The following is a 19,838-nucleotide window of genomic DNA, read 5'->3' as shown; positions in this document are numbered from 1 at the left end:
TATCCTCTGTAATTCTCCCACACCGCCCCCACCCCCAAAGACCTTTATTTTTTTTTTTCACAGCTTTTATCACTACCTAATGTACAGGTTTACTTGCTCATTTTTTTCTCCAACCTCTACAGTGTAAAATTCCAGGAGCACAAGGACTTTGTCTATTTTGTTCCCTACTGTACCCCCATCACTTAGAACACCACCTGGCACACTGAAGGTGGCCAATAAATATTTGTTAAATGAATGAATAGATGGAGGCTCACCGGGTAACATCGTATTTCCTTCTTGGTCTTGGTACTATTCTGCTATTCTATCCACCATTCTACTGGCCTTGCAACAGCCACCAGCCACAGCCTCAAAGCCATCCAGAACAGGAATGATTAAAGTGGAAGGAACATCTAATTTAACAGATTGCCTCTGCTCCTATTCCCACCTCAACAAATTCTTACTCCTTAAAATTTGGTTTATATGTTTGCAAATCCCTACTCCCTAAAATCTGGTTTGCATGTTTCTAGCTTTGTTAGGTATGAAACTTTGAAGAGGCCAACTGAATAATCTTGAAAGTCACTACTGTGAAACCACTTCTAAGTTTGTATTCTCCCAGGACACATTCATGTGGGGCAGGAGCAAAGCTGTTAGGTTAGTTCATAAACAACCAGAACAGCCTCAAGGACGTATCAGCTGTGGTTTCTTTACAGAATGGAAATACTGCATAGTTAGCGGTAGGGAAGGACAAGAAATAGGTGCTTCAGTTTCACTAGATTCTCAAAACTGATTTGATGTAGGAAAAAATATGGCTAATAAATCAAGACAGTATGATTCCATATCAATAAAAAACATGAACACCCAAGTAGATAAGGCAGTCCTGGACAGGTTTTAGGCCAGAAAGCAAAAAAGATCTTGGATTTTCAAGGGAACTGGAAGTACTCTTCCATTATCTTTATAGGAGCAAGACCAAACTGCTTTTAAGTTTTGAAGGGCTAGATGTATTTCCTGTGATGGGAACCGTGTCTTCATTTTCTTACTGGGTTGTTGGTATTTTTAGCAGTTTGTAGGAGATAACCTTTATGTTTGGGGACAATTACTTCTTTGTTCATAATATGAAATGTAAATATTTTTTCCCAGTTTCTCTTGTAACTTTGCTTCTGGTGTTTTGTTTTTGAAATCTTCATTGTAAAACAAAACACATTACATTACTCAAAAAAATAAAATAAAAGTCAGGTGGGAGCCTGGAACCAGCACTGACAGTAATACCTTAATTAGGCACTTCAAACAGTGCTTGCTCTCTCAGTTTCTAAATACTCTTACTGTGAGAGACAGTGTATTCGTCTCTCACAATATGGAATAAAGAGTAAGGATAAAGAATTTAGGGATGCCTGGGTGGCTCAGGGCGTGACCCTGGAGTCCCAGGATCAAGTCCCACGTCGGGCTCCCTGCATGGAGCCTGCTTCTCCCTCTGCCTGCGTCTCTGCCTCTCTCTGTGTCTTTCATGAATAAGTAAATAAATAATCTTTAAAAAAAAAAAAAAAAAGGATAACGAAGCTACCTCTAACACTGCTTTAAGACCAAAAGGTACCATGCATTGCTTAACAAACACCACGTTGCATCTATTTTAATAAACATGACAAGGCAGCTGCTAGTCCGAAAGACCACAGGATTTTCCCCTCTACAACCTCTCCGAGGATTTGGGGGAAATACACAAACGCAGGAACACTAGCTGCTAATAAATATAGACAAAAAATTAAGTTACCAATCCCGTGGCCCAACAGGTTCCACACTCTGGAGCATTAGAGAACACGTTAGATCTCTGGCTGAGGGAAAGAGAAGAGCGCTTTCCATAGACGCCTAAGTTCAAAGTCAAAAGTTTAAAAATCCGTCCCAGTCAAATGTCCCATCAGCGCCCATACATACATGTAACAAGTTTTGAGAGAATTTTGTAACAGCACTTTAATTTCCCGTCTGTAGTGAATGACATCTGGTAAAGCTTGAGCGGCTGATCATAAGTTTTGCAGGAGGAAAAAAAAAAAGTTTAATCAGACAATAAACACCGTCCCTCCTGAGAGAGCATACCAGGGCCCGTTACTGTACGGTCTCCAGGGCTCACCGAACCCCACAGGTTCGCTCGTTACGGACAGTCACCCAGGGCACACGCGTGCCCCGCCGCGCCTCCTCAGTGGAGGTGGCAGGTGGAACCCGGCCTTGGGCGGGGTCCCAGGAGTGGGGACACCTGCGCGCAGGGCAGCAGCGCGAGCGGCGGGCGGCCCGCGGCGCCGGGGCCCGCGGCCCCCGCCCGACACCGACCAGGCCGGTCGGTTCCTCGCACTTCCGCCCAGGCCTGGCCCGGGAGCTCACATCCCCGCAAACGCACGTCCTACCTGAGCTCTGCCCCCAGCTACTGGGCTGCGGGGGGAGGCGGGAGGAGGCGTGGCCTTCCAGCTCGCCAGACGAACTCCCTCGTGCGGTTGTTATGACTTTCCCTCGCGGGATCCGCGCCCCGACCAAGTTCCAGCCGCACTTCCGGGGTCCGCGGGCGACTGAAACGTCATTGCGCATGCGACGGCGGCGGCGACGATCCGGAAGTGGGCGGAGCGTGCGCGCTGGGGTGGTTCCTGCGGAGCTAGGTGGGCTGGGAGGTCCAGGCCTGTGGGAGGTAAGAGTCGTCCTGTGCTGTCCCCGCGGGCCCCGCTCGCCCTTCCCGCACCCCCCTTTTTTTTTTCCTCCCTAAAACGAGCGAGCCCGTTTCCTGAGTAGCCTTAGAGGACCGGACCACCGTGAATTGTCATTCTCCCACGAGAAAATTACAAAGCAGTTGCGGGACCGGCCGTGCAGCCAGTTGCTCACTTTTCCACTCGTGTTTTTTTTTTAATACATATATTTTAAAGATTTTATTTATTTATTCATGAGAGACACAGAGAGAGAGAGGGGCGGAGTCACAGGCAGGGGGAGAAGCAGGCTCCATGCAGGGACCCCGACGCGGGACTCGACCCCCAGTCTCCAGGGTCACGCCCTGGGTCAAGGGCAGGCGCTGAACCGCTGAGCCACCCAGGGATCCCCTCCACTCGTGTTTTATTCAGCTTTACACAGTCCATTCAGCCTCGGGGTGGGGGGGGGGAAACACGAAGGTCGGAAAGTTTAAATTTGGAAGATTAAATTTACTTCAAAATTTATCACTTCTAAAGTAGGAAATTAGGGTTAGGCTCTCTGACCCTGCTCTTTTTCCTACCCCCTGAATGCTAGCGGGATGAACGGGAAACAGGTGTGGAAACCTGAAGTCACGTGCCTCAGAGGACTTTAGCTCTGAACGCAGCCTTGATGGGAAAATTCCTGATAGTGAAAATTGCCCACGAAAATCCTTTAACTGGCCCACAAAGTACAGACTACAAGATATGAAGAATAAAGTCTAGATCTTTAATTCTGATGCACACTTGAATGTGAGACCTGGGCACACCTGGGTGGCTCAGTGATTGAGCATCTGCCTTTGGCCCAGGGCGTGATCGGCTCCCTGCATGGAGCCTGCTTCTCCCTCTGCCTGTGTCTCTGCCTCTCTCTGTGTCTCTCATGAATAAATAAATAAAATCTTAAAAAAAAAAAAAAATAACGTGAGACCTCTTATGTAGTTTAAATGTTAGAATGAAAGGAGACTGTGTGTGTGGATATCCGGGCATTTAAACAATCCTGAGACATCCAAGGGGCGACTATTAATCTTCATCTTAACATTTCAGCAGCGTTTGACACAATAAATACATCTTTTTCTTGAAACTTGATAGACATTCTTCATTTCACCTGTGTGAAATCGCAGTGCTCTTTTGATTCTCCTTTGCTTGATTCTTCCTGACTTCTGAATGTTACTATACTCCAGACCTAGTCCCCTCTTTATCTGGTCTCATCATTCCCCAGGTGATCTCATTTATTTCCTTCATTGTTTTTTTTACACAACTTGACTATGCTAAAGGCTTCCAAATATCCATATCGAGCCCTGACTTCTCTGATTACTATACATACATCTCCAACTTCTCATCTAGCACATTACTAGGATATTTAACGTGTGTGCCAAACTGTTTTTTCTACTTCCAAAACCTGCCTCCTGTTGCATATCTCACCATTTCAGCAAATGGCATTGGATTCGTAACATTGTTTGGGTTATCCTCTGATTCCTCTAACATTCCACATCCAATCCTCAGCAAAATCTGTTGGCTCTCTTTTAAAAGGGTATGTTAAATCTAATCAGTCCTCATCACCTACCTATACAGCGTTATTTGGTTCCTCACTGGATGCTGTACTTGTCTTAATTGTTCTACGCACTTCTATTTTTGCCTTCCTATAGTTTAGCCTCCATTTGACAGCTGTAGAAATCCTTCTAAAATGTATGTCAGAATTTAATTTTCCTGGTCAAAACTTTTAAGAGCTTCTCTACTCAAGTAGAGGAAAATCCATGTTTTCATGAAACTCCAAGATCCTGCATGATCTAGTTCCTGGCCACTCCTTGCTGCCACTGAGGAAGAGAGTTGTAAGAGATTTGGAGATGTGGTGGGGTGAGGCTTGACCAGTAACCTTGGAGTTTGGGAAATGGCAGTCCCAAAAGTGATTACCCATCTCTCTTGCCTGGAAATACTTAAATGGAAGACCAATTGAGGGAGCCTGTGATGACAAAAAGATAATTGTTGAGTTTTCTCAACAGCTCGTAGGCATATTGGTACGTCTCTGCTGTATTCATTTTCTAGGGCTTTCAATAACGAAGTACTTTAAAGTAGGTGGCTTGGGATCCCTGGGTGGCGCAGCGGTTTGGCGCCTGCCTTTGGCCCAGGGCGCGATCCTGGAGACCCGGGATCGAATCCCACATCAGGCTCCCGGTGCATGGAGCCTGCTTCTCCCTCTGCCTGTGTCTCTGCCTCTCTCTCCCTCTCTCTCTCTCTGTGTGTGACTATCATAAATAAATTAAAAAAAAATTAAAAAAAAATAATAAAGTAGGTGGCTTCATGACAACAGCAAAAAAAAAAAAAATTTTTACTTTCTCACATTACTAGAAGTTAGAAATTCAAGATGAAAGTGTAGGCAATGTTGGTTCTGAGCACTGGAGGGAAATTTTCTTCCATGTCCCTCTTCTAGGGTGTGGTGGTTTGCTGGAATCTTTGATGTCCCTTGACTTATAGATGCTTTATCCCAATCTCTACCTCTATCTTCTTATGGCATTCTTCCTATGTATTGTCTCTGCATCCAAATTTTTGCCTCCATGTAGGGACTATAGTCATATTGCATTAGACTACACCCCAATGACCTCATTTTTACTTATCTTTTTTTTTTTTTACTTGATTATCTAATGGCCTTATTTCCAAATAATGTCACATTGTGAGATACTGGGCTTAGGACTTTATTGTATCTTTTCAAGGAGACACATTTCAACTCGTAGTGCTACTAGAATGGTTTTTAAAAAAAGAAGAGAAGCATTTCCAGTAGAATGAAAGAAAGGAAAAGCAAACCAGGGAGCAGAATGAAGTATGAAATAAGCCACCAGGAAAGGATCCGCATGGAAATTTTAACATGCTGGCTGGAGCATTCATTCTGTGTATCTCAGAATGATGGTGTTGGAGTTCCTGAATTTGAGTGAATCTCCAAAGTGTACAAAACTATCTTCTTCCAGAAGCATCAGCTCTTAGGCAGTTGTTACAGAGGGCACCATGGTTTCCCTTTATAAGAGCCTCTTCTTCCCACCCCTAAGCTGATGCTAATGGATTTTGAGGTAATAGAATGAGTGGACATGAGGACATAGAGAAATAAAAGGTGAAGAAACCAAGACAAAACAGATTTATCCTCTTCCTTCCAGTCATATTTGTAGATCAGGCCAATTTTAGGAAAGAGAATAAGTAATTTAGAGGTTTCCAGTCCAATGTATAAAGAGTTTGGAGCTTGAAGGTCAGTTACTTCCATCCTCACAATAAGAAAAAGTGAAACAAACTAAAAATCAGCAACTCTTTCTAGATCCATGAAAAACTGAGGTCAGCAGGAAAACTACTGACTCCTAAATTGGAGAGACAGACATTTAAAAAGCACAGCTTAGAGGGAGCAGAGATTGGCAGCTGGAGTCAGCATGGGTAGGGACACCCTAAACGGCAATTGCTAAATTGCTGAAGGCTCATCATGGAGGATCATGAGAATTTAAACTCATGGACTAGCTTGAGAGTTAAAAACTTAAAGTGTTGGGCAGCCCAGGTGGCTCAGAGGTTTAGTGCCGCCTTCAGCCCAGCGTGTGATCCTGGAGACCTGGGATCGCGTCCCATGTCCTGCTTCTCTCTCTGCCTGTGTCTCTGCCTCTCTCTCTCTCTCTCTCATAAATAAAATCTTTTTTTTTTTTTTTAAACTTAAATTGCTCCCACCTGTTACGGGTGAAGGGAGACGACCCACGTTTTCCTGAGTTTTACCTTTAGAAGCTCTGTCAGGTTCTTAATGTGAAAATAGGAGAAAAATCCTGTCAGGGGAAGAGGAAAAGTGACCATTTGAAAACATGCCCAGACCTGTTTTCCTTATCAACCCTGCCATTAAAGGAAACTATTTTACCTAACCAACTAAAGGTTTATGAATCTAGAGGAATGAAAATACTCAACCCCGTCTCATTCTAGTCTTTGAAGTAGAAGGAAAATGGACATGTAGGAGCAGAAGGAGACTGTAAGCAGAGAAATGAAAACACTAAGGAAGAATTGAGAGGAACTGCTAGAAAGCTAAGGCTTTCTAGCACATGAACAGAAATGAAAAATATCTTTGGCTCATAAGTATACTGGACACAGCAAAAAAGAGAATGTAGATGTCAGTAGAAAATCATAAAACTGAAATGCAAAGAGAAAAAAGAATGAAAACATCACAATATGTACATACTCCAGGGAAATGACAAAATGTGTAACATAGGCATAATGAGAAACCTGGAAGGAGAAGTAAAGAAAGGAAGAAAAGAACTAGTGGAAATAATAATGACTGAGTATTTTCTAAAATTAATGCAGAGGGCAGCCCGAGTGGCTCAGCGGTTTAGCGCCACCGTCAGCCCAGGGCCTGATCCTGGAGACGCGGGGTCGAGTCCCACGTCGGGCCTCCTGCATGGAGCCTGCTTCTCCCTCTGCCTGTGTCTCTGTCTCTCCCTCTCTCTGTGTCTCTCAACAATAAATAAATAAAATCTTTAAAAATAAAATAAAATAAAATTAATGCAGACACAAACCCACAGATCCAGGAAGTTCAGAGAATCGCAAACTGGATGAATACTAAAAAATCAATACCTGGACATATATATTCAAAACAGCAGAAAATCAAGAACAAGAAAATCTTGAAGCCAGATGGGGAAAAGCAACCTGCCTACAGAGAAAAAGGGATAAAAATTACATTGGACTTATCTTCAGAAACTAGGAAAGAAGAGAATAAAAGTGTTGAAAGAAAAATGTAGAATTTGATATCCAGGGAAATTATTCTTTAAAAAGTAGAAGAAAAATAAAGACTTTTTAGACAAAAACTGAGGGAAACTATCACCAGTGAACCTGATCTGCAAGAAATGTTTTGAAAAGCTCTTTAAAGAGATGGAAATGTTATAGGTTGGAAACTTGGTTTAGTTTTAAAATGGTTCTACATTTAAAAAAAAAATAGTTTCAGAGAGGAATATATAAAGGTAAACTCTGTTATTTTTCTTTTTTTAATTTTTCTTATTCTCAATTGATCTGACAGAGAATACTGTTCAAAATAATAATGTCAACATTTATTCTGTAATTAGAGCTCGTGGATAGGTGAAATGAGTGACAGCAATGTTATAAAGGACCGGAGGGAGCGATTGAAAATACTCTGTACTTTCACTACCCATGAAGGCATGTAGTATTATTTGAAAGTGGGCTTAGATAAGTTTTAAATGTGAATGGAGAACTCCAGGTCAACTGTTTGAAAAGGTTTAAAAAGTCTGATATGCTAAGAGAGGGGAAGAGGAGAGAAACTGAAATCATATAAAATGTCCAGTTAAAATCAGAATGCAAAAAAGAATGGAAGACAAAACTTTAAAGAACCAATGGGGAAATGAATATAAAACATTTAAAGTGACTTTGAGATTATATTGGACTTTTAAATAACTAAAAATGAGACATTTGAAAATATCTTAATGTGACCAGAAAAGCCATAAGGCAGGCATAACATGAAATCCAGGAATAGGGAAAAAGATCTAACAAAGTAAGTTTGGATTGTAGTAGGAGGAGAAAATCTTAAGTTTTATGGCTTGTTACCTGCCATCCCTCAGGTGGCTGCACATTTGGTGTATCACTTACATCCAAATATTTATGTCACAGAAACTATAAAATGTTATGTCATATCTATAAAACTCATATTTTCTAGGTTGGAATGGTACATCCTCATTGGGTTATTAGAACTGAGTGATTTTCAATCTCTTCATGATACTTTTCCTCTTTTATTAACTTTTCCCTTCCAGCTTATATCTAAAGTCTGAGGTTCTCTTCTTTTTTTTTTTTTTAAATTTTTTTTTAATTTTTATTTATTTATTTATGATAGTCACACAGAGAGAGAGAGAGAGAGAGGCAGAGACACAGGCAGAGGGAGAAGCAGGCTCCATGCACCGGGAGCCCCATTTGGGACTCAATCCCGGATCTCCAGGATCGCGCCCTGGGCCAAAGGCAGGCGCCAAACCGCTGCACCACCCAGGGATCCCTGAGGTTCTCTTCTATAAACACAAAATCCACTCTCACTCTTCTTCATTCTAATTCTCTTATATACTGATGTTGCTGTTGTGGGCAACCTGGTTATTCCCAAATATCCTCAGAAACAATTTACCCTCTCAGTATTCACTGAAACTTGACATATTGGACATTAAATGTGGTCAGTAGGCTTTTAAGGTACGTTGCCACATCCTTATAATGAACCTTCTTTCTTACATGCACACTACATACTGTAATAGATCTTAGCTATGAGCATAAGTATTTAGTGAGTCCTGTGAGTTCTAGCTAATCTCCGAAGGTACACATGGTCTTGAAGATTCCCCCAACACAGTTACCCATCCTGAAGAGAAAGACAAACAATGGACTAATATCAAGATGACTTGTTGGAATCACTAAACAAGACCCTAAAAAGCTGTTATAATAACTATGCTTAATGACACAGAGGAAAATGTACTCATACAGAATGAAAATACAGAATCTCAGCAGAGACATAAAAAGTATAATAAAGAACTAAATGTAAATTCTGTTATGGAAAAATATAATATGAATTTTTAAAAATCCACTGGTTGGGCTTAATTAACAACAGAATGGAGATTGTGAGGAGAGAGTCAATGAACTTGGAGATGGATAAATATAAGTGTATCCTACCTATGCACAACACAGATTTCTCAAAAACAATAATACAGAGATTTTGAAAACACAATAAAATATATTTATATAGAACAATGATCTATATGATTACTGTCTTCTCATCAGAAACAGTGGAGGCCAGGAGAGATTGGATCATCTTTCAAGTGCCCAAATAAAAAAGTACTGGGTCCGGAATTCTGTATCTAGTGCAATACCTTCAAGAGTGGTGAAATAAACATTTTTCAGGTGAAGCAAAAATAACAGACTTTACCACAAGCAGATCTTCAAGAAATGCTAATGGAGGGGAAATAAAACCATACAGAAATTAGGATCTTGATAGAGAAGCATCAGAAATAGAAAATACCTCAGTAAATACATTATTTTTCCTCTTAATTTCATTAAAATACATAGAACTTTAAAACAAAAATTTTAACATTGTCTGGTGAGGTTTATTACATCTGTTGATGTAATACATATGAAGGCTCTATTACATAGGGCAGGATGAAGTAAGTAGTAAATGGACCTAAACACTCTATAAAAAGTTAAGGCTGTATGTTTTAATACTTTAGGAACCACTTTAAAAAATATAGAGGCATAGCTAAAAAGCCAATAATTAAAATAAGATGTGTAAGAATGTTCATAGAAGTTTTATTCATAGTAGGCAAACTATAAACAGCCCAGGTGTTCATCAAATTGGGGTGTAAATAAACAAATTTTGGTGTATTCATGTAATAAAATACTACAGGCATACCTCACTTTATTGTGCTTTAAAGATAAGGCATTTTTTACAAATTGAAAGTCATTTCAATCTGGCATGGAGCAAGTCTCAGCACCATTTTTTCCAACAGCTTTTATTCCATATTTCTGTCACATTTTGGTAATTCTAGCAATTACTTTAAACTTCTTCATTATTCGTTATGGCGATCTATGATCAGTAATCTTTGATGTTACTATTGTCCATTTGGTTACCATTGTTCATTAGTTTGGGGTGCCACAAACTATGCCCGTATATGATGGTGAGATTATATGATAAATGTTGTGTCTTTTCTGACTGCCCCACCAACCAGCCATTCCTGTCTGTCTCTCTCCTCAGACCTCTGTATTCCCTGAGACTCAAAAATGGTGAAATTAGACCAGTTAATAACCCTACAATGGCCTTTAAGTGTTCAATTGAAAAACTGTACATCTCTCACTTTAAATAAGAAGCTAGCAGTGATTAAGCTTAGTAAAGAAGGCATGTTGAAAGCCAAGATAGGCTGAAAACTAGTCCTTGGGGGTCAAACAATTAGCCAAGTTGTAAATATAAAGGAAAATGTCTTGAAGGAAATTGAAAGTGCCACTTCAGGGAACATACAAATGATAAGAAAATGAAACTGTCTTCTTGCTAATATGGAGGAAATTTTAGTGATCTGGATAGGTCACATCAGCCACAACATTCCCTCAAGCCAAAACCTACACCAGAACAAAGCCCTAACTGTCCCCAATTCTATGAAGGTTGAAAGAGGTGAGGATGCTGCAGAAGTCAAGTTAGAAGCTAGTAGAGGTTTCTTGAGGTTTGAGGAAAGAAGCCATCTCTAGACATAAAAGTGCAAGGTGAAGCAGCAAGTTACCCAAAGGATCTAGCTAAGAGAACTCATGAAGGTATTTATACCAAATGACAAATTTTCTATGTAGACAACCTTATATTGAAAGAAGATGCCATGTGGGACTTTTATAGCTAGAGAGAATTCAATGCCTGACTTCAAAGCTTCAAAGGGCAGGCAATCTGACTCCTTTATTAGGGGCCCTGCAGCTAGTGACTTTAAGTTAAAGTCCATGCTTATGTACCATTCTGAAAATCCTTGGGCCCTTTAGGAGTTATCCTAAATCTAATCTGCCTGTGTTCTGTAAATGGAACAAGCCTGGATGATGGGACATCTATTTACAACAAAGTTTACTGAATATTTTAAGTCTACTCTTCACACCTACTGCTCAGAAAAAAATTATTTATTTCAAAATAGTACTATTTAATGACGATGTACTGGGTCATCCAAGGATTTTTATAGAGATGTCCAACAAAATTAATGTTTTCAAGCCTACAAACACAACATCCATTCTTTAGCCCATGGATCAAGGAGCAGTTTCAACTTTCAAGTATTACATGGGAAATGCATTTCTTAAGGCTATAGGTACCATAGATAGGGAGTCTTCTGAAGGATCTGGGCAAAGTCATCTGAAAACCTGGAAAGGATATACCATTCTGGATGCCATGAAGAACAATCATAATTTGTGAGGAAGAGCTAAAAATATCAACAAGAACAGGAGTTTGGAAGAAGTTGATTTCATGGTTGACTTTGCGTAGCTCAAAATTTAGTAGAGGAAGTAACTGCAGATGTGGTGGAAATAGCACAAGAACTAGAAGTGAAGCCTAGAGATTTGGCTGAATTGTTGCAATCTCATGATAGTGGACAAGTAGTTGTTTCTTAAGCATGAGCAAAGTAATTTCTTTAGATGGAATATGCTCTTGGCGAAGATGTATGAAGAGTTTTGAAATGACAACAAAGGATTTGGATTATTCCATCAACTTAGTTGATAAAGCTGCAGTAGGATTGGAGAGGATTGACTCCAGTTAAAAGAAGTTCTGTGGGGAACCCTGGGTGGCGCAGTGGTTTGGCACCTGCCTTTGGCCCAGGGCGCGATCCTGGAGACCCGGGATCGAGTCCCACGTCGGGCTCCCAGTGCATGGAGCCTGCTTCTCCCTCTGCCTGTGTCTCTGCCTCTCTCTCTCTCTGTGTGACTGTCATAAATAAATAAAAAATTTAAAAAAAGAAGTTCTGTGTATATAATGCTATCAAACAACATCACATGCTACAGAGAATTTGTGAAAGGAGAGGTCAATGATACACACTTCACTGTCCTATTTTGAGAAATAAGATCCCAACCTTCAGTTACTCCCCCTGGATCAATCAGCAGCCATCAACATGGAGGCAGGAGCTTTCTCTAACAGAGATTATGACTCACTGAAAGCTTAGATAACAGTTACCATTTTTTAGCAATAATGTATTAAGGTATGTACACTTTTTAGACTTACTATTGTACATTTAATAGACTACAGTGTAGTACAAAGATAACTTTAATATATGTATTAGGAAAACAAAAAATTCATTTGACTTTATTGTGGCATTCACTTTATTGTGGCGGTCTAGAACCAAACCTGCAATACCTCTGAGGTATATGGTTATACTCAGCAATAGAAAGGAACAAGCCACTGATATATACAACAGTATAAATAAATCTCAACATGCCCAATGAAAAAAGCCTCACATGAAACTAGTACATACTATCTGAAGTCATTTGTATGAAGGTCTAGGAAAGGTGGAACCTATCTGTGGTGCGGAAACTAGAACAAAGCTCAAAGATTGGAGTATGCCTGGCATATTTAAGCAGTTCTAAGGAGGCCAGTGTGGCTGGAGAGGAGAAAGGAAGGAATGGTAAAACAGGTAATCATAGAGGAAAGAGGGATGGATGAAGGCAGAAGACCAGATCTTGTAGGCCACTTTAAAAGACCTTTTACTCTCGGATGCCTGGGTGGCTCAGCAGTTGACTGCCTTGCTTGCCTTTGGGCCAGGGCATGATCCTGGAGTCCCAGGATCAAGTCCCACATCAGGCTTCCTGCGAGGAGCCTGCTTCTCCCTGTGCCTATGTCTCTGCCTCTCTCTGTCTCTCATGAATAAATAAATCAATAATCTTAAAAAAAAAAAAAAGACTTTTAACTATGAATTAAAAGAGGAATCCTTGAGGACTTTGAATCAAGGAGAGACATGATCTGATTGTAAAAAGATTGCTATGGCTCCTCTATGAATTAAATGAAAGGGGACAGTGTAGAATACATAGAAAATTTGGGAGGCTATTGTATTCATCCAAATGAATGATGATGGTGGCAGGATGTGTGAGGAGCTTAGACTGGTGCCTTCTATTCAGTAAGTTATCTCAATTATTTAAATTCCAAATGACCAAGTCAGTTTTTAGTCAATGAATTTTTTGAAAGTTGAGATACTTTTTTTTAATTTTCCAGAAATATTTATTTTCTGATTGCTTATTTTTCATAGAAGAGTACTATTTTATGTTCTGTAATATCATCAGAAAATTCTTTTCTGTTTCCTGAACCATCTCTTTTTACTCTAAGGTTGGATATTCTATTTATCATGATTTTTAAAATTTTATTGGTTTGGTGGTTCCTGGTTTTCTGTTTATGTCCTTGTACAATGGGTTATGTTGACTAGTTTAGCGGTAACTAGAATGTTTTTCTTTCCAATATGTTATCATGAAAATTTACTAGCGTGTAAGGAAATTTACAGAAGGTTAAAAGAATAGTACAGTGGACACATGTATCCCACCTCCTAGATTATTTTGTTAACATTTTCCTTTACTCACTTTATCGCATAACTATCCATCTTCTCTCAAGCCCTTGATTTGTCTTTTTTTTTAAGTGTATTTCATAGTACATCACAGTGTTGGTCTTGTTATATAGTAGTTATATAAGTAGAGGTATGTTTTCTTAACAAGAGTGGTAAAATGTGGCTCTGTGTTAATATATAAGGCTTTTAGTAGTCACAGTGCCCTTAAGGGTATAGGGCTGAAAAACAGGTAAGCTGAAGTCTACCACAGTTATCTAACTCTTCTAAGAAGAGTTTTGTTATGTAGGAGAATTTCTTTCCTCATCCATTTTTCTGAACCACCCCTCACTCCTAGCAAATTTTAATCTTTCTCAGAGGCACAGTGTAACCCTAAGCTTCATTTCTGATATTTTTCTCCCATATCATATATTTATTAAGATATTAAGAATTTGCTGTGATTTTAAAAACCCAAATAAACAATTTACACAAGATGGAAGTTAATTTCTTATTCACATAAGTGTAGGCACTCTAGGACTTTTATGGCTTTATAGTCAGTAACCTAGGTTTCTATATTTTTATGGTTCTGTCAAGCTTATCATGTGCCATCTTCATCTGGCCAAAATGGCTACTCCAGTTTCTGTTATGCTCACATTCCAACCAGAAGGAAGGGAAAAAATATTCCTTGAGAATTTGTGGAAGTTGCTTCATCATTTTTGTTTACATCTTATTGATCAGTACTTAGACATGGAATCACACATAACTACTATGCTGCTGTACTGAGAAATATGATTTTTATTAGAGGTTTTGATAGATTTTTTCATTTTATTTTTTCCTCCAGGATTTTATATAAATTCAATTAGTTAACATACAGTGTAGTTAGTTTTAGTTTCAAAAGTAGAATCTAGTGATCATCACTTATATATAACACCCAGTGCTCATCTCAAGTGCCCTACTTAATGCCCATCTTGCTACCTACCTCCCCTTCAGCAACCTTCAGTTTGTTTTCTATGGTTAAGAGTCTCTTATGGTTTGGTTCTCTTTTTGTTTTATTTTTTGTTCCCTTCCCTATGTTTATCTGTTTTGTTTCTTAAATTCCACATATGAGTGAAATCATAGTATCTGACTTATTTCACTTAGCATAATACACTCTAGTTCCTTCCACATCATTGCAAATGGCAAGAGTTCATTCTTTTTTGATGGTTGAGTAATATTCTAGTGTGTGTGTGTGTGTGTGTGTGTGTGTGTATGTGTGTATTATACATTCATCGGTCGATTGGACATTTGGGCTCTTTCCATACCTTGGCTATTGTTAATAGTGCTGCTATGAACATTGGAGTGCATTGCCCCTTTTAATCACTTTTTTAATCCTTTGGATAAATACCCAGTAGTGCAATTGCTGAGTCATGAGTAGTTCTATTTTTAATTTTTTGAGAAAAGTCCATACTATTTTCCAGATGTCTGCATCAGTTTGCTTTCCAATCAACATTGCAAGAGGGTTCTCTTTCTCTGTATATCCTCCCTAATATCTATTGTTTCCTAAATTGTTCATTTTAGTCATTTTAACAAGCATGGGTATCCTATCGTGGTTTTGATTTTGATTTTCACTGGTGACGAGTGATGTTAAGCATTTTTTCATGTGCCTGTTAGCCAATTTGTATGTCTTCTTTGGAGAAATGTCTGTTCATGCCTTCTGCTCATTTCTTAACTGGATTATTTATTTTTTGAGTGTTGATATTGAAAAATGTTTTATAGATTTTGGGCACTGCCCTTTATCTAATACATCATTGGCAAATATCTTCTGGGTTGCCTTTTAGTTTTGTTGATTGTTTCCTGCACTGTGCAGAAGCTTTTTATCTTGATGAAGTCTCAATAGTTAATTTTTGCTTTTGTTTCCCTTGCCTCAGGAGAAGAATTTGTCATAGATGATGTCAAAGACGTTAGTTACTGGCTGTGTTTTCCTCCAGGATTTTGATGGATCCCTGTCTCACATTTAGGTATTCCAGCCATTTTGAGTTTATTTTTGTGTAAGATGTAAAAAAGTGGCCCAGTTTCATTCTTCTGCATGTTGCTGTCCAATTTTTCCAACACCATTTGAAAAGACTGTCTTTTGCCATTGGACATTCTTTCCTGCTATGTTGAAGATTAGTTGACCATATACTTGTAGGTCCATTTCTGAGTTCTCTGTTCTGTTCCATTGATTGATGTGTTTGTTTTGTGCCAGTATCATGCTGTCTTAATGATTACAGCTTTGTACTACATCTTGAAGTTCAGAACTGTGATGCTTCCAGCTTTGGTTTTCTCTTTCAACATTACTTTGGCTATTCAGGGTCTTTTCTGGTTCCATACAGATTTTAGGATTGTTTCTAGTAGCTCTGTTAAGCTCTGTTTAAAAAAATGCTGGTGTTATTTTGATAGGAATTGCATTGAATGTGTAGATTCCTTCAGTAGTACACACATATTAATATTTGTTCTTCCAGTCCATGAGCATTCAAATGTTTTTCCATTTCTTTGTGTCTTCTTCAATTTCTTTCATAAACATTTTATAGTTTTCAGAATACAGATCTTTTACCTCTTTGGTTAGGTTTATCCCTAGGTGTCTTATGGTTTGGGGTACAATTGTAAATGGGTTGATTCCTTGATTTCTCTTTCTGCTGATTCGTTATTGGTATATAGAAATGCAACAGACTTCTGTTCATTGATTTTATATCCTGTGAGTTTGCTGAATTCGTGTATCAGTTCTAGCAATTTTTTTGGTGGAGTTTTTCGGGTTTTCACATAGTTTCATGTTGTCTGTGAAGAGTGAAAGTTTGACTTCTTCCTTACTAATTTGGATTCCTTTTATTTCTTTTTGTTGTCCAATTGCTGAAGCTAGTACTTCCAGTAATATGTTGAACAACAGTGGTGAGATTGGACATCCCCATCCAATCATCCTGACCTTAGGGGGAAAGCTCTCAGTTTTTAGCTGTGGGTCTTTTACATATGGCCTTCATGATGTTGAGGTATGTTCCTTCTCTCCCTACTTTCTTGGGAGAGGATCCTGTCAAGAAAGGATGCTGGAATTTGTCAGATGCTTTTTCTGCATCTATTGAAAGGATCATATGGTTCTTATCCTTTCTTTTATTAATGTGGTGTATCTTGTTGATTGATTTGCAGATATTAAACCATGCCTGCAGCCCAGGAATAAATCCCACCTGGTTGTGGTGAATAATTCCTTTAATGTACTTTTGGATTTGATTTGCTGGTATCTTGTTGGGGATATTTACATCCACATTCATCAGGGATATTTGTTTGTAACTCTCCTTTTTAGTGGGGTCTTTTTTTGTGTTGACGTTAAAGTAATGCTGGTCTCATAGAATGAGTTTGGAAATTTTCCTTCCATTTTTATTTTTTGGAATAATTTCAGAAGAATAAGTATTAATTCTTCTTTGAGTGGTAGAATTCCCCTGGGAAGCAATACAGCCCTGGACTCTTGTTTGTTGAGAAGCTTTTGATTACTGTTTCAATTTTTTTTGCCTGTTATGGGTCTGTTCACATTTTATATTTCCTCCTGTTTCAGTTTTGGTAGTTTATATATTTCTAGGAATTTATCCATTTCTTCCAGATTGCCTAATTTGTTTGCATATAATTGCTCATAATATTCTCTTACAATTGTATTTGGTGTTGGTTGTGATCTCTCCTCTTTCATTCATGATTTTATTTATTTGGGTCCTTTCCCTTTTCTTTCTGATAAGTCTGGCTCAGGGATATTATTAATTCTTTCAGAGAACCAACTCTTAGGGTTTTTTTTTGTTTTTTTTTTTTAGTTTTGTTGATCTGTTCCAGTGGGCTTTTTTTTTTTCCTATATCATTGATTTCTCTTCTAATCTTATTTCTCTTCTCCTGCTGGATTTAGTTTTTTTTATATAAAATTTATTTTTTTATTGTGTTCAATTTGCCAACATATAGAATAACACCCAGCGCTCATCCCATCAAGTGCCCCCCTCAGTGCCCATCACCCAGTCACCCCCACCTCCCCTTCCACCACCCCTAGTTTGTTTCCCAGAGTTAGGAGTCTTTCATGTTCTGTCTCCCTTTCTGATATTTCCCACTCATTTTTTCTCCTTTCCCCTTTATTCCCTTTCACTATTTTTTACATTCCCCAGATGAATGAGACCATATAATGTTTCTCTTTCTCCAATTGACTTATTTCACTCAGCATAAAACCCTCCAGTTCCATCCATGTCGAAACAAATGGTGGGTATTTGCCATTTATTTATCATTCTTTTTCCGGCTCTTGAAGGTGTAAGTTTAGGTTGTGTATTTGAGACTTTTTTTTGTTTCTTCAGGAAGGCCTGTATTTCTATATACTTCCCTCTTTGGACTTCTTTTGCCATATCCCAAAGGTTTTAGACTGTCATGTTTTCATTTTCATTTGCTTCCATGTATTTTTTAAAATTTCTTCTTTAATTTCCTGGTTAGCCCATTCATTTTTTAGTAGGATGTTCTTTAACCTCCATGTATTTGTGGTCTTTCCAAATTTTTTTCTTGTGGTTGACTTTAAGTTTCATAGTGTTGTGGTCTGAAAATATGCATGGTATGATCTCAGTCTTTTTGTACTGGTTGAGGCCTGTTTTGTGACCCTGTATATGATATATTCTGGAAAATGTTCCATATGCACTCAAAAAAGAATGTGTATTTTGCTGCTTCAAGATAAAATGCTCTGACTATATCTGTGAAGTCCATCTGGTCCAGTGTATCATTCAAAGCCATTGTTTCCCTGTTGATGTCCTGCTGTGATCTTCTGTCCGTTGCTGTGAGAGGAGTGTTAAAATTCCCTACTATTATTGTATTATTATCAATGAGTTTCTTTAAGTTTGTTATTAATTGATTTATATATTTGCTCCCAAGTTGAGGGCATACATATTTACAATTGTTAGGTCTTGTTGGACAGACCTCTTTATTAAGATATAGTGCCCTTTTTTACCCCTTATTATAGTCTTTGGTTTAAAACCTAATTTGTCTGATATAAGTATGGCTATTCCTGCTTAGTTTTGATGTCCATTAGCATGATAATTCCCTTGCTTTCAATCTGGAGGTATCTTTTGGTCTAAAATAAGTGTTTTGTAAGCAGCATATCAATGGGCCTTGTTTTTTGATCCATTCTGATACCTTATGCCTTTTGACTGGTGCATTTAGTCCATTTACATACAGAGTAATTATTGATGGATATGAATTTAGTGCCATTGTATTACCTGTAAGGTTGCTGTTCCTGTAGATTGTCTCTATTGCTTTCTAGTCTTTGTTCCTTTTGGTCTTTCTTTCCTGCTCAAAGGGTCCCCTTTAATATTTCTTGCAGAGCTGGTTTAATGTTCATGAACTTCTTTAGTTTTTTATTCTAATGGAAACTCTTTATCTCTTCTATTCTAAATGACAGCCTTGCTGGGTAAATATTCTTGGCTGCGTAATTTTCCCTTTTAAGACATTGAATATTTCATGTCACTCTCTTCTGGCCTGTCAAGTTTCTGTGGACAGATCTGCTAACCTTATATGTCTATCCTTGTAGGCTGAGGACCCTTTGTCTCTAGCTGCTCTCAGAATTCTCTCTTTATCTTTGTATTTTGCAAGTTTCACTATGCCTCTTGGACTTGAATGCCTGTTTCCTTTCCCAGATTAGGGAAATTCTCAGCTATAATTGTTCAAATTAACCTTCTGCACCCCCCCCCCCACACACACACTTTTTCCCATTCCTCTTCTGGGACTCCTATGAATTGGATATTTTTGCACTTTATAGAATCACTGAATTCCCTAAGCCTGTGTTTGTGATCTAATAGTTTTCTTTCCTTCTTTTTTCAGCTTTGTTAGTTTCTGTAATTTCATCTTTTATATCACCTATTCATTCTTCTGCTACTTCTATCCTTGTTGTGATTATATCCAGTCAGTTTTGAGCATGTCCTTGGTGGTTACTTCTTCTTGATTGTTCTTTTGGGGAAAATTCCTTCATCTTGGAATTTTGAATAATTTTCTGTCTTTCACATATTATGAAGACTTGTTATGTTTCCTGCTCCTGAGAGTAATGCTGTGTTAAAAATTGAACATACACTTTCCAGGGCCTGGCATTTCAGAAAGTGTTTCTGATGTATGCTGCCTGCACTCTTGTTGTGTCTTGGCTGCTCTT

The 19,838-nt window shown here is 38.7% G+C and overlaps 1 protein-coding gene and 1 long non-coding RNA gene across 21 annotated transcripts in view; one reads left to right on the top strand and one right to left on the bottom strand.

Moving 5' to 3' along the window:
- Positions 1-2,544, bottom strand: part of ARB2A (ARB2 cotranscriptional regulator A) — a 413,243-nt gene extending 410,699 nt beyond the window's left edge. For 5 of the 19 annotated variants that reach the window (XM_072736791.1, XM_025992896.2, XM_072736792.1 and 2 more), the window contains exon 1: positions 2,367-2,544. The gene's annotated coding sequence lies outside the window, so the exon portion shown is untranslated. Of the gene's footprint in view, positions 1-2,061; positions 2,311-2,366 lie in introns of those variants that run through there. The other 14 variants (XM_025992899.2, XM_025992901.2, XM_072736788.1 and 11 more) reach the window with 7 other exon arrangements.
- A 21-nt stretch (positions 2,545-2,565) lies between these two features.
- LOC140595435 (uncharacterized) overlaps positions 2,566-19,838 on the top strand; it is an 87,312-nt gene continuing 70,039 nt past the window's right edge. The window contains exon 1 of one of the 2 annotated variants that reach the window (XR_011997029.1): positions 2,566-2,641. This is a non-coding gene — a long non-coding RNA (uncharacterized lncRNA). Of the gene's footprint in view, positions 2,642-15,613; positions 15,679-19,838 lie in introns of those variants that run through there. The other variant, XR_011997030.1, reaches the window with a different exon arrangement.

This window comes from Vulpes vulpes, chromosome 14 (genome assembly GCF_048418805.1).
Source record: "Vulpes vulpes isolate BD-2025 chromosome 14, VulVul3, whole genome shotgun sequence".
Taxonomy (NCBI): Eukaryota; Metazoa; Chordata; class Mammalia; order Carnivora; family Canidae; genus Vulpes; species Vulpes vulpes.
The sequence above is the reverse complement of the archived record's forward strand: the minus strand, read 5'-3'. Positions and strand labels throughout refer to the sequence as shown.